Raw genomic sequence first — 13,622 nt, forward strand, 5'->3', positions numbered from 1 at the left:
TAGGACTACAGTCATTCAAAGCTTGATGAGGCAAGAAGACCCCCTTCTAAAAATACTCATGAGGTTGTTGGCCAGGGTTGCCAATTCTTTCTCATGTTGGCTTCCTCATAGGGCTGCTCACACAGGGCACCGACCTGCTCTAGAACAGATGATCATGATGATGCAAAAGAAAGGCCACATTGCCCTTTATGACCAAGTCTCCAGTCACCATCACTTGGGCCTTATTCTGTTCATTAGAACCAAGTCACTAAATTCAGCCATCACTTCAGGGAAAAGGATTACAAACTATCAGAGGATCACTGGGGACCATCCTGGAGGGCTATGTACCACATGTTGGGAATTGTTAACTGACTGCAAATAGCAGCCTCCAAATGCTCAGACAAATGTGTTCTTTGCTGTGAAAGTGGTTATAAATTGTTTATCAACCTTTCTCTCGTAGTTTTGTGAACATGGTAACACTACTACCTCTTTGCTTTTCAAATGCAAAAGACATTTCAGCAGGTAAATGGACAGTGATAACAACTACTTTTACACTGCAAAGATTCCAGGTTGGTTCAGATAAATTGCTTTGAGCAAGTTTTGGTTACCATCCTTTTTTTAATTAAAAAAAAATTTTTTTTTTGGGCGGCACAGCATGTGGAATTTTAGTTCCCTGACCAGGGATTGAACCCACATTCCCTGTGCTGGAAGCACAGAATCTTAACCACTGGACTGCCAGGAAAGTCCCTGGGTTCCTATATTTAAAGCACAAGATTGTTCTCTGACTAGAATGAAAGTTCAGTTTGTACTTCTCAAGCCCATATTCACCAATTCAGCAAAGCTAGATACCAGTTTGAGCATTAAAAAGAAAAACTACTAATTCTGATAGCCCATTTTACTTAAACTCTTAGTCTAAGATGACCTGTAAAAACAAGCAAAGTATTAGCTTGCTGCAAATGTAATTGTGGTTTCAGACCATAAATTTTAAATCATTATAAATAGATTCAAGCATATCTTTATGACTCAAAACAGGAACTATTACAATCAAGAAATTTTTGCCAACAAAAAATAAGTTTGTTTATTCCTGTAGCATAAAAATCTGTGCTTCACAAAACCAGAAATATAGACCAATGGAACAAGACAGGAGGCAAGAATATACAATAGGGCAAAGACAACCTCTTCAGTAAGCAGTGATGGAAAAACTGGACAGCTACATGTAAAAGAATGAAAGTAGAACACTTTTTAACATCATACACAAAGAGAAACTCAAAATGGAATAAAGATCTAAATGTAAGTCCAGGAACTATAAAACTCTTAGAGGAAATCATAGGCAGAACACTTGATATCATAAATCAAAGCAAGATCCTCTATGACCCACCTCCTAGAGTAATGGAAATACAAACAAATGTAAACAAGTGGGACCTGATTAAACTTAAAAGCATTTGCACAGCAAAGGAAACTATAAGAAAGGTGAAAAGACAACCCTCAGAACAGGAGAAAATAATAGCAAATCAAACAACTGACAAAGGATTAGTTTCCAAAATATACAAGCAGCTCATTCATAGAACTCAATACCAGAAAAACCACCCAATTAAAAAATGGGGAAAAGATTTAAACAGACATTTCTCCAAATAAGACATACAGATGGCTAAGAAAGACATGAAAAGATGCTCAATATCGCTCATTATTAGAGAAACACAAATCCAAACTACAATGAAGTATCACCTACACCGCTCAGAATGGCCCTCATCAAAAAGTGTACAAACAGGAGAGGGTGTGGATAAACACTTGCACTGTTGGTGGGAATGTAAATTGATACAGTCACTACGGAAGACACATGTACCCCAGTGTTCACTACAGCACTATTTACAATAGCTAGGACATGGAAGCAACCTAGATGTCCATCGACAGATGAATGGATAAAGAAGTTGTGGTACATATACACAATGGAATATTACTAAGCCATAAAAATGAACACATCTGAGTCAGTTCCAATGAGGTGGATGAACCTAGAGCCTATTATACAGAGTGAAGTCAGAAAGACAAAGATAAATATTGTATACTAATGCATGTATACAAAATCTAGAAAGATGGTACCAAAGAATTTATTTGCAGGGCAGCAATGGAGAAACAGAGAGAACAGACTCATGGACATGGGGAGAAGGCACGAGAGAGCGACCTGTATGGCAAGAGTAACATGATAACTTACATTGCTGCTGCTAAGTCACTTCAGTTGTGTCTGACTCTGTGCGACCCCAGAGACAGCAGCCCACCAGGCTTCCTCATCCCTGGGATTCTCCACGCAAGAACACTGGAGTGGGTTGCCATTTCCTTCTCCAATGCATGAAAGTGAAAAGTGAAAGTGAAGTCGTTCAGTCGTGTCCAACTCCTCTCGACCCCATGGACTGCAGCCTACCAGGCTCCTCCATCCATGGGATTTTCCAGGCAAGAGTACTGGAGTGGGGTGCCATTGCCTTCTCCGGATAACTTACATTACCATATGTAAAACAGATAGCCAAAGGGAATTTGCTGTATATCTCAGGGATCTCAAACAGCGTCTCTGTACCAACCTAGAGGGGTGGGATGGGGAAGGAGATGAGAGGGAGGTTCAAGAGGGAGGGGACATATGTTTACTTATGGATGATTCATGTTGAGCTTTGACAGAAAACATCAAATTCTATAAAGCAATTATTCTTCAATTAAAAATAAAATTTAAAAATAAATGAATATTTTTTAAAAAATATGTGCTTCAGGTTTTTTTTGTGTGTGTGTGTAATACAGTTTTATTGAAGTATAAAGGAGATAGAGAAAGCTTCTGACATAGGCATCAGAAGGGGGCAGAAAGAGTACCCTCCAACTGGCCACCGTTTGCCGTCCTCCAATGGATACCGTGGCCATGCAGTATCACATAGGAAGACCAGGTGTGTCTTCTTTAAGCCCTGGGGATCAAATCTATCCCAGTTTTTCAGGATACAGTTCAAAGGAGTGAGGCTGGAATTGTTAGCTCCCATCTTGTCCTGAAGGATCCCGGACGAGCCCCCAAGATGAAAGGTTGTTGTTGAATCACGCGAATACACCGGGATTCTTGGCCCCCGGAGGAGAAGAATTCAATCCGGGGCCAGAGACGAGGCTTGATCGCTCAGAGCTTTTGTGTAATAAAGTTTTATTGAAGTATAAAGGAGATAGAGAAAGCTTCTGACATAGGCATCAGAAGGGGGCAGAAAGAGTACCCCGTGCTTCAGGTTTTGATTAAATTCTTGGAAAGCATTTTCTGCCTCCTGCTGGTTGTGGAAGCCTTCCCCCCACAAAAGGTTGTCAGGATGCTTGAAGAAGTGGTGGGCGGTTGGCAAGAGGTCAGGTGAATACGGCGGATGAGGCAAAATTTTGCACGAACCTGATATCACTATCAGGAATTTCTGATGTAAAGTGATTGGTGTTTGTCAAAGAACAAAATATGGATTTGCTTCAGTGAAGCAGGGAAAAGTTTCTTTTTTTCTCTTGGGTCTAAAACACACACGCTTTCTCACACACAAAAAAAATCAAAGTAAGGAAAATTAAATGCTTTTTATTCATGAATTTGCCACACAGAGATATTGGGTGAGTTAGTCAGAGGCAAAAGTGGTCTCAGGTGAATATTTTCTGGTGGGTAAACATACATAGCCATTTGGTGGGATAGAGATAGGGGCCTTTTGTCTATTTTTAGCCCATTACGTCTGCAGCCTCAGCCAGTGCCTGCACAACTGTGTTCAGTGGAAAGTCTCTTTGTGCCGAATCCAAAGCTTCCGAAGAAGCAATTAAATGTTTATGAGAAGTAAACATGGAAAAGTGGAAAAAGCAATTTTCTCCTTACAGACCATTTGAATAAAACTTGGTATCAAAGATGACTGAAGAGAAATGTTCCGGATGACGCTATGGGTGTGAACATTTTCATAGAGATTTTCCCTAAAAACAGTTTTGCACAATAGCTGCCAAACCTGGCCCAGATGTTCCACATCACTCTTCTGAGATGGTATCTTCACTGAGGTCAGCAGAAACTCTAGCTGAATTGCCTTAAATCCTGTACCTCCAAGACCAAATGCAACTTAGGCCTTAGGAATTTTGTACCACCTTGGCCAGTTCTGTGTGGCTGGTAATCTTAGCCACCAAAAAAAAAAAAAATGCTTTTAAATCATTTCTATGTAACAATTAGATTAAAATTTGTCCTTTGAAGTCTGCTTCCAGTTGGCATTTTGGATATCACTTAAATTGAATCTCTGCTTTTGTGCTCATATGTTGGGCCACGGGGCCATGGGGCCTATTAAAGGTTTTTTTGAAAAAAAACATTTCATTTTAATATTGTTAAAACAGTAACACTAAAAAATGAGACTATGAGTATGCAGTGCCAAGTCAATCCAAATAGCAATTCTGATTTAGAATTGATAAAGTGTAAGATCCTAACGGTAACTAGCTATTATAAACATATGTTCTATGTCAAGACAAGCTCTCAGCTACAGAATTCTAAAAATCCTAAAACTCCATCTCCTAAGGTACCAGCAAAGAGGAAAGGGATTTTTAATCTGAGAGGACAGTAGCAATGGAGTTGCTGGTTACCAGAGGAGGAATTTGAGTCATCACAGCAGGAAGGTTAGAGAAAGTGAAAGTGAAGTGGCTCAGTTGTGTCCAACTCTTTGCAACACCATGGACTGTAGCCTATCAGGCTCCTCTGTCCATGGGACTTTCCAGGCAAGAGTGCTGGAGTGGATTGCCATTTCCTTCTCCAGGGGATCTTCCCAACCCAGGAATCGAATCCAGGTCTCCTGCATTACAGGCAGACACTTTACCGGCTTCAGAGAACACTAACTAAATTATATTTCTAAAACTTTTTTCCCCCAGTCCTAAAATTCACCCAGGAGAAAGCGGCTGGTTTAACTGCAAAGCAGAGAAAATTGATCAGCCTGGAGGGCTGCACCTAGTCTGAGAGGTCGAATGGCATCTTGCTGATGACCTCCCCATTCTCATCGACTATGGTGTCGTAGGCCCAGCGGCGGTTGCAGCGGCAAGTGGACCCGCACTTGGTGGACTTACACTTGGGGCACGGGTAGAAGCAACCCAGGCAGCCTTCATCAAGGCAGTCACACAGGTCAGCCTTATTGAAGGTGAGCCTGCCCTTTTTGTCATACTTGTTGACTTGGCGTTTTACAGAAACAAACTCATTCTTCTTTGCCATTTGCCCTTTCTTTATCTGCTGCCTTAGTTGAGGATTAAAGTTGGCTACCTGAGGCCCAGGATTTTGAAATGACAACCGTTTTAACTGCCGATCCAACCATTTCATTTGCTTCAGTTCCTTCTCACTTGGTTTCTCAGGAGAACTTTGACGTGCAGGTCTCTCTCGCAGGGAACTGCTCTTTTCTGCTTGTTCACTCATTTCTGCTCACCTGGGGACACAAACAAAGTCAGCAACCATTTGTGGGAGCTCAGTCAACCATGAGGACGCTGGAGCTAGTAAAAGTCATTTCAGAATGGGCCTATTAAGTTTTTACTTCAAACCTGGCTTAAGTGGATAGAAGCAAGTTTATCAACACCAACAAATCTTTGGACAAAAGTGCTTTTATCAGATAGTATTTCCTCCTTTATTTAACCATCTCTTTTGTCTATCAAATGTTTAAATAACCATTCATGTTTGTCTAGACTAGTACTTCTCAAACATTAATGTGCATATGAATCGTTTCATGATTATGATTATGATTAACTAGATTATGATTCAGTTAGGACTGGGGTGGGGCCAGAGAGTCTACCTTTCTAATGTATGCCCAGATTGTACTGATATTGCTAATTCCAAACCTACTTTGAGTCTCAAGGGCCTAGAGCTAAACCAATAGTGATCAGGGGCAAAAATTGCTTTGCTTTAATAGGAACCCAGTTATTCTTCTTCGGTGAGTGGCCCTAGGATAGAAAAACAACAGGTTTTTATGTAAAGAATCTCTTTCTCTCCACAATGCCCTACCACCACCCCCACACAAGGCAAACTCTTGACTTTTCCTCCAGCTAAATAGGTTTGAACAAAGAAAATACTGTTTGAACCACTTCAGATCAATAAACATATTCCTTGTTTCTAATGACTGTAGTAAGTCATGGAAATTGGATGGGCACTTTTAGCGACTGACTTTTCTCTTTAAAACATCAACACATTAGTTGTGGTTTATTTATTTCGCTTGAAGTGACCTCCAATTCTCCTCAGGAAACACTCTACAAACTACTTTAAGGTAATTCATCATATTGAATTAGTGTTTGGTTTTTAAAAGGCTTTCTAAAGTCAATACATTCTCAAGGACGTTCAGTGTCGTTTCACCTCTCTCCATGTCTCACTGTCTCCCTGTGTATGTCTCCTCCCTTACCACTCCCCCCATCCCTCTGATTCTCTCCTAACTGGCCTATGTCCTGCAGACTCCACAAAGCTTCCCAAACTACTGATAATTGAAAGTAGAGAGGCAGAGGATCCCCATTTCTTTAAGGATGTTCTGCCTAGCTTCAAGAAGCAAACTGGCCAGAAGGAAGAGAGACAGAGGATGGGGCCTCAGCTGTGAGAGGATCACCATACTAGAGAAAAATTCCCTTTGCTTCTCACTGGAGAGTTTCAGGCAGTTCCAGAGGACTGGCCACACTCTGTTTGATCCATACTACTAATTTCACACAACAGGTTCCTTTTAGGTCTTCCTTGTCACTTGAATGATGTAGTGTCTACAGAGAGGGAAAAGCAAATGATTCCCCTGAATCTGTCTCTTGAATTGGATTTATTTTCCAGGATCTTGTTGAGTAAATACTCAGGACAGAAATAATACAGTTTCATAATTTCTATCTGCTGCTACTGCTAAGTCACTTCAGTTGTGTCCGACTCTGTGCGACCCCATAGATGGCAGCCCACCAGGCTCTCCCATCCCTGGGATTCTCCAGGCAAGAACACTGGAGTGGGTTGCCATTTCCTTCTCCAATGCATGAAAGTGAAAAGTGAAAGTGAAGTCACTCAGTCGTGTCCGACTCCTAGCGACCCCATGGACTGCAGCCCACCAGGCCCCTCCGTCCATGGGATTTTCCAGGCAAGCGTACTGGAGTGGGTTGCCATAGCGTAATTTCTATCTAAGTTACTCCAATGTCTTGGCGGGTCTAGAACATTTAGTTGTTTCGTTACTCTTATTCTTTGAGTTGTAATTTCATAGTTGACTACTTACCTTATTATTTTGGGGGGAAAAAAGGGTAGCAGCTACCTTTCTGATACATTACCCTAGACAGAGGAGCCTCAGGCATCACACTGCCAGGGATCAGACACTAGCACTGTCTTCACCACTAACTATCTGACTTGAACTTAAGATGACTTCAGTTGCTTAACCTCAGTTTCCTCATCTGAAAATGGGGATACTAATAGTACCTTCTCTATGGGTATGCCCTAAATTAGGTGCAGTGAGAACTTCAAAGATGATATAAGACCAGGTTTCTGCCCGCAAAGGTTAGGCAATCTCCACTGGAGAGATCAAGGGTCTGCAGCTCACTGCAAGGACAGGGAAAGGTGCTCCAGTTCAGATTCAGAGAACCCTATGGGGGGTGGGGGTGGGGTTCATAATAATCAAATATCAATAGAGGCATCCCTATTTAGAACTAAGCTTTATATCGTTTTTCTGCACCCCCCCCCAGTTTAGTGAGGTCCTCAGTCACTCATTTGTATCCAACTCTTTGCAACCCCATGGACTATAGCCCTCCAAGGCTCCTCTGTCCATTTTCCAGGCAAGAATATTGGAGTGGGTTGCCATTCCCTTCTCCAGAACTAAGCTTTAAATCTTAAAAAATCCCAGTTCATCCCCATAATGGTAAAAAAAAGTGAATGTGTGTGTGTGTTTATGTGCAAATTTGCCACCATAATTCAGTCTAAAGCCACTATTTTTTTTCATTCATTCAACAAATATTGATCTGGAGTCTATCATATATGCTAGGAATTGTGCCCTATTTATTGCAGTCACAATTGCACACACAAATCCAGAGTCCTTCAAGCAGTGGCCTTTACAAAAATGAATCCTACTAGTCCTGTCCAACTCTGTGCAACCCCATAGACCGAAGCCCACCAGGCTCCACCATCCCTGGGATTCTCTAGGCAAAAACACTGGAGTGGGTTGACATTTCCTTCTCCAGTGCAAGAAAGTGAAAAGTCAAAGTGAAGTTGCTCAGTCGTGTCCAACCCTTCAGGACACCATGGACTGCAGCCTACCAGGCTCCTCCATCCATGGGATTCTCCAGGCAAGAGTACCGGAGTGGGGTGCCATTGCCTTCTGCGAACATGATACTAACAGGATGTAAATCAGGTACAGTCCAAAACCCAGTTACTGAAGGACACAAAAGAAAATGTGAAAAAACAATGGAAAGAGCTTGATGGCCTGGTGAAAAGAACATTGTGTGATTATTTTAAGCACTTTACTCATTCATATCACATGACAAATTCCATCTTTATGTGTGTAATGATTTTTATTATTTAATTTTACTAAACAAAAGGATGATCTGAGACATTTTATACCAAGATACTTGTATGATTCACCATCTATCCTGCTTTTTCATTCCTATGCCTCAAAATTATCCTCAGTATGAATACGTTTATGCCTTTGGGCATACATACCTGGTCTTCTTACATGGAATAGTCGCCCTGATTTTGATACGACTCTCTCTCATACTTCAATAAACCCTTTCCTTACATATTCTCTCATAACAAAGACCTGCTCTAACTAAGTTGTTTACAATGTAACCATGGCCATCATTTACTTTACCTTTGCAATTATTTCTATCATCATGATATAATATATGACAATGTGTTTGTGTATAGGGAGGAAGCAAAGCTTCTATCACATGTGCAACTAGAAATAGTGACTTACAAATATCATGCATCTGAAATACAAAGAATAGAGATGAACTTCATATATTTGAGATCCTCCTTCAGAGGCCTATCTCCTCTTCTACTCAGTTAATCAAATGCAGATAACTTCATGGACCCAGATACCTAGAGCAATACAGAGGTGGGGGTAAAGAAGTGAGGACATCAGAGCAGCTGAGAGTTTCTGGGAAGTCTTGAGTATGCAAATTCAGATTTCGCCTTGGCCTGGAAATATGCCAAGCACATTGGTAGAAGTCTGAAGATGTGATATGCCTGAGGATTGTGTGGAGAGATATGGTGTATATTCTCATAAGATCACACGTGTCAGATACATTAAAAAAATATAGAAACAAAAATGAATAAATTGGGGTAAAAATCTTTCACTCTTCAATTTAACAAAATATCTGTGTAGGCCAATTTTAAGGCACAGTATTTGGTTTAGAAACAGGCATCAAGACTCTGGTGGAGAAACTCAAAGTTTAGTTATGAATAGCTGTGAACCAAACACAAAACTTATTCTCAATAAAAGAAAATAGAATCAGGTTACAATGAGACCTTTTACTACAGAAGCACTATAATAGCTCAATTTGCTGGATACTGCAAGTAAAATCACCAGGCAACTGAACAGATGTGGCTATTTTATGTTCAGCTATAGCACACTCAAGACTTCTCTGGTAACTCAGATGGTAAAGCGTCTGCCTACAATACGGGAGACCCGGGTTCAATCCCTGGGTTGGGAAGATCTCCTGGAGAAGGGAATGGCAACCCACTCCAGTATTCTTGCCTCCCCCGCCCCCCACCCAAAAAAAGGGGCTCAAAGTAATATTGGGCTTCCCTGGTGGCTCAGAGGTTAAAGCATCTGCCTGCAATGTGGGAGACCCGGGTTCGATCCCTGGGTCAGGAAGATCCCCTGGAGAAGGAAATGGCAACCCACTCCAGTATTCTTGCCTGGAGAATCCCATGGACAGAGGAGCCTGGTGGGCTACAGTCCACGGGTTTGCAGAGATTCGGATACAACTCAGCAACTTCACTTTCTATAGCACACTCAACCTTTGACATGAGATATGTTTGTGAACCAGAATTGTTAGCTTAAACCCCAGGGCCTCTTAAACCCTTGACCTCTCTCAAAAATGTTGGGAGGATATGTTGAGGCAAACAGTTTAGGGAAATTCAAAATAGAAATAAATGCTCAGTGAGTGCATTTGAACCCTTGACATTCCAATCCTCTTGGTCAGGAAATATCTTGGTATTTTCACAGGGAAATAATTTTTCTGTTGAAATCACTTTGAAGGTAACATTATTTTCTTCTTGTCACTCAACTATTTATTTGTCATAAAATAGAGTGAAAAAACTCTGAGCCCAACCACATAAAAGTCTTATCTTTCTTACCATAGTTCTGTTAGTCCTTAAATTTCATGGTGCTGAAAATATCCTTTTTGTGTTTCTTTTCTGGATTGTTCTCCCTCTGAGCAATGGTTACCAGAATCTTTTAGAATGACACGTATTTGCTAATTGAATTAAAGGTGAGATAATGGAAGACTTTTTTTCCCCCCAACTATCTGGGTGATATTCTTAATCTGGAAAACAGATGTTTCAACATCTTTTTACATCTTTGTGTTCATGATTACAGTAAGGTTTCAGAATATTCCAAATGATTTCAATTCACTTTCCACATAGTTGGAAGCAGGAATCCGTTAAGATGAACCCCTTTAAACTTACATGTAATAATAGGAGGTGAAAGAAGGTAGAAAAGGGAGGGAGGAGTCCACTAGACTTGTTCTTGGTTGATGTTTTTCATACTTCTCTCAGCTCTCAAAACTGTCTTTTTGTTTAATTCACTTATTGAAGCAGTAAATGCTTTTTATTATCCCATGCACACAGATTAAAAATATTAAAATATACTTACCAAGTGGAAGATGAAAGATAATCCTTATTTAGGTGGTTACACTACTTTCACCGAAGACAGTCCTTTTACCTAAAACACCATAAAAAGGCAGTTTATCATCTATTCATTAGGGGGAAAATGTGTTAAATGTAACACACGAACAAAATCTCCTGTCCTTCCCAATAATTGTGTCTCTTAACTTGCATCTTTCATCTAAAAATGTTTATACAAATTTTTTAGGCCATCGGTATTTGAGAAAATGGGAGGAAAATGGTTATTACTGAAATAGTATTAATGAAAAATAGTTTCAAATGTTCAGATTATGTTAAAAAAAAAAAAAAAAGCGAAGGGGGCAAAAGAAATCTTATTACAGTAGTACCCTGGCTGAAAGTTTCAAAAATTTAGTCTTTTAAAAATCCTTCAGTAATAGTAATAATCAAAGAGATCCTTTTTGTTTAACAGTGAGAATGATTAATTTGGCATTAGAAAAATATCACATTTTCCATAACTGATACTGGGAATCAAAGATGTATGGGAACTCTGTCTATATTTGAGGTTATACAAAAGCCTTGGTGTATACAGAAGTGGAAATTCTTAGGTCCTGCACCCAGAAATTCCAATTCAATAAGTCTGGGGGGTTGCCTGTGACTCTGCCTTTTTAACAAACAGCCCTGTGATTCTGATGTTGGTGGTCCAGGGACCACACCCAGAGAAGGCTGGTTGTGTAACCCTTCTGAGATTGTAAAAGAGCCCAGCTCTGCCTGCCATCCTCTGATCGCACAGCTGTTGCTAAATATCCTTCAACAAAGATCTTTAGGGAGATGACTTTCATACAGTTTGATATCTTGAGATATATTCTGAGTGATCCTCAGTTATGACAGTTAAATACCTTTGATTAATTCACTACACTCCTCCTGAAATTAGTGAATATATGAGGGAGTATCTGGTAACTGTCTACAACCACGCTACGTATTTGGCCAGAACCCTGTGGTTAAATAGAGGTGGGGCTGCCTATTCACCTAGATTTGAAATACAAATGAAATATTAGAATTGAAATGAAGGACTCTTAGCCTACCACCATTATATACTGAGGTGTTCCCTGGTGGCTCAGAGGTTAAAGTGTCTGCCTGCAATGCGGGAGACTCAGGTTCGATCCCTGGGCCGGGAAGATCCCCTAGAGAAGGAAATCGAAACCCACTCCAGTACTCTTGCCTGGACAATCCCGTGGACGGAGGAGCCTGGTAGGATACAGTTCACAGGGTCCAAAGAGTTGGACGCGACTGAGCCACTTCACTTTATTATATACTGGAGAAGAGATGTCATTTGGAGCAAATCATGAGAGACAGCGCCCATACATTAAAAAGTTGTGGAAAGGGTAAAGAGAAGGGGTTGAATTTAGACAAAGATCTGGTTATTTTGACACCTGGTATATAGTATAGTCTGTTTTGCTGAATTTCACCAGCTCTTGCTTCTGTTTGTCTTCCTAAATAAAATTAGATGTGTTCCTGCAAGCAGAATGTAAGAAGGCTTCTGGTGAATTCTAGACTGTCTCTGAGTAGTGTGTCCCTCATCACAAATACCTGGAGTGGGGGAGGATCCAGAAAGCTGCCACGCCCACAGAACTGCTTTTCTGTGCCTGCAACGAGTGCTGGAGCAGTTCTACAAAGGAGGCCAGACAAGCGCTTACAAATGAGGCACAAGGTAGAGTTCCTATGGGATCCAACTACTTATTTCTTCCCTCCTTACCCACCCTTCTTGTCTCCTCTGTTGACACTCTGCAGAAGGGAAGTGTGGAAGAATGTATTATTTCTTCATAATTTTTCCTTCTGTTCTCTGACACATATGAACAGACCTCAGTCTGATTCATAGCCTTAAGCAGAGCTGCCATAAGTGACCCATAGACACATGAGTAAGAACATCAGTGGTATCTTAGTCAACCACTAAGATTTAGGGGTGGGGTGTTTGCTATGCAACAGCATCATAGCCTTAGCCAAATAACACATGAGGGTAACTGCCATTTACATGGGACTCACTGCTTGCCAAGCACCACTAACATTAGCTCCTTTACTCTACAAAATTTCCTTCTGAGATCTGCTATTGCTTCCATCTTTCATGAAACATCTGCTCAGAGAAGGCAAGGACTCATAGCTAACAAGTGGCTGACCCAGAAACTCAAATTCACGTGTACCCACATTCAAATATTGCATTGGCCAAAAAGTTCACTTGTGTTTCTTGTGACAGTTCATGGAAAAACCAGAATGAACTTTTTGGCCAACCCAATACAATGATTGTTCCATGGCTTTTTCCTATTTTTCCTGCAGTTGACACCACAGGTGATAGCAACAACCACCACATAAAGCACAATTTCACTCTTTTATGAAGGGCACTTCCTGGGTCTTTTTTCAATCCAATTACTAATTGGGATACTTAAGTTCTGTTTAGTTCTGCTCTAGATTGAATCGTAGCCCATGAGATTTGAAATGGTAAGTCTTCAGTTCGGAAAGTATTGTGCTTTAGAAACCACAGGAAGGCTTAACATAGATTGGAATATTCTGAGGTGATAGGTAGGAGACAAAATGTACCAGATAAAAACCCGTTGAGCCAGTGTTTTGAGCTTTTCTTGACTAAACCAGACAGACTCCACAGAAACTACTCAGGATCCTCCCTGTGACCCCACTGCAAGAGACAACCATTCAGAAAGCACCGCCAGGATTGTTGCAGTGACACTGAGAAGGAAATATTTCCCATTTCTGGCTGCCCATTAGAATCACTTGGAGACCTTGAGAAAAAAAAAATCTGGGCCGTGATGACAAAGAAACTCAATCGACATTTCTGGGTGAGAAGCTGAGCATTTTTTATTTTTTGGTGGGG

General features: G+C 40.8%; 1 long non-coding RNA gene and 1 pseudogene across 4 annotated transcripts in view; one reads left to right on the forward strand and one right to left on the reverse strand.

The window, feature by feature from the left end:
• The window catches only part of LOC147339861 (uncharacterized), an 82,859-nt gene that overhangs the window by 5,926 nt on the left and 63,311 nt on the right, over positions 1-13,622 (forward strand). The window contains exon 3 of one of the 3 annotated variants that reach the window (XR_015158831.1): positions 12,249-12,452. The exons of 1 other annotated variant lie outside the window; for it this stretch is intronic. This is a non-coding gene — a long non-coding RNA (uncharacterized LOC147339861). Of the gene's footprint in view, positions 1-2,094; positions 2,673-12,248; positions 12,453-13,622 lie in introns of those variants that run through there. One more of the 3 variants, XR_015158830.1, reaches the window with a different exon arrangement.
• On the reverse strand, positions 3,529-5,398 carry LOC147339862 (ARL14 effector protein-like pseudogene; annotated as a pseudogene). The gene has a single exon (XR_015158829.1). The product of XR_015158829.1 is annotated as an ARL14 effector protein-like pseudogene (transcript).

This window comes from Bos grunniens, chromosome X (genome assembly GCF_055505025.1).
Source record: "Bos grunniens cultivar Pamir isolate PY7600 chromosome X, Bosgru_T2T1.0, whole genome shotgun sequence".
NCBI classification, from domain to species: Eukaryota; Metazoa; Chordata; class Mammalia; order Artiodactyla; family Bovidae; genus Bos; species Bos grunniens.